This window comes from Poecilia formosa, unplaced genomic scaffold (genome assembly GCF_000485575.1).
Source record: "Poecilia formosa unplaced genomic scaffold, Poecilia_formosa-5.1.2 Scaffold1549, whole genome shotgun sequence".
NCBI lineage: Eukaryota > Metazoa > Chordata > Actinopteri > Cyprinodontiformes > Poeciliidae > Poecilia > Poecilia formosa.
The window spans coordinates 1-1,840 of record NW_006801488.1 but is presented as its reverse complement, the minus strand read 5'-3'; positions in this window follow the sequence as shown (position 1 = coordinate 1,840).

Below are 1,840 nucleotides of genomic sequence, written 5' to 3'. Positions count from 1 at the left end.
TTAAAAGCATTTAGTAAGCCTTGTTAGCCAAGCTTAATAATAATAAAAAATAACTCAGTTACATTTTGTTCACCATCAACATTGACATTCAGGTCTACAATTTGTCATAAGGCCCTTCCAGAATTTGTTTTAATGCAATTTCTGTCACCTGTGTAGTTTAAAAGGACTTGGTAAGCAGGAAGGAACCGCAAAATAAAATCAAAGCAGGTTTGCTCATCTCCAGTGTTCTGGCACTAATACACCTAAACGGCTGAATTACTTCCTTTGTAAATCAAACTTCTGTGTTAATGAATTAATTCAGTTGTTCAGTTGTTTCCTTTTTTGTTATCTTTTGAGAAATAAGGTGGAAGCTGAAAATTTTATGAAAATATCGGTTCAAGACATCACACTTTAAGTTATAACTCAGTAACAAAGTATTACTTCTGAATGTTTGTTCAAGCTACAAACAAAAATTGGACTACTAGACCTATGAAGAAGAAATGAGCAGCAATTTATGGATGGATACTCAAAACAGTTTATCCTTGTCATCTGGTCTCGAGTGATTCTAACAAATGGTTTGGAAACACATGTAAACATCTGAACATGATGAATTTACGAAAAAGAAGTATTAAGACAAAGACAGACAGGACATGTAAGCAGGTCTCTCCTGGGATTTGAACCCAGAAAAATGTAAAAAAAAAAAAAAAAAAAAAGGGTTATAAGAAGTCACAATAAGAAAACAGACAAACCTGTGAGCCCAAACAGGATGAGCCTGTAATCCATCAATGAACGCTTGAGATAAAATAGAGAATCCAGATGATATCTAAATCCAAACGCTATTGATGCATTTCACAACATAGACAAGCTGATAAGCTTCAACGCTACAAGGCAAATATAAGCAAAGTACTGAGATGCTCTGCATGTTTAAAGGTATTGCAGGTGGGTGTGGCTTTCATTGAAAAGTTGCTTTTTACGAGCTGCCAGCACATCTGACAGTACAAGAATGAGGATGAATATAATTTTAAAATATAAGGTGTCACGAAACAAAACAGAGAAGTTATGATGTTCAAGTGCCTAACACTGCTAGAGTTCATAGTAGTTCACTTTGCATTCTTGGGGCTGTTTCATCAAAATCTGATGTCAACATTATAGTTTGAGAGACTCATAGGTCTCTCAAACTATAATGTCCACAGGGTATTCTACTTTGCTTGTTTGCTTGTTTTCACTCTGAATGTCAAACTTATAGTCAGAGTCCAGTCATCGAAGAAATATTCAGATTACTTTGCAGCTTTCTGAGTGTATCAGAGGTAATGAAGAAACTTTGAGCAAAAGTTGCCAGAATGCTCAGATCCATGATGTGGGAACAGCTGTATCATATTAAAGGAAAAAATATGTCTATAACATAGATATGATGAAACCTTCTCTCAACAATATTTAAACAAATCACCAAATTTCTGTTCATCACAAAAATATCCTTTGCTGTAATAAAGCTTAAAGGTCATTTTGTTTGGTGAACCATTTGTCATAATGAAATAGTTGGAAGACCCAAACGCAAAGCTAGAGAAGGTGGAGGAATGAAAAAAAAACATTTAGAGCATTAGAAAATCTAAAGAACATTTTAACAAAATCAAGCAAAAACAGCAAAACAAAATGCATCTTGAAAAATTAAACGTATTGAAACCAGTTATCAACTTTAAACAGCAAATGCAATGATTGAAATGTAGAAACAAAGACATGAAGAGGATTATTATCTTAACAAGGAAGCACCTCTGCAAATCCAGTATATATAGCTTAATGTACTAGTGTTTGTTTTTACATAATGAAGCTCTGAAAAATGTAAAACAAAAAAGCAGTAGGTGTA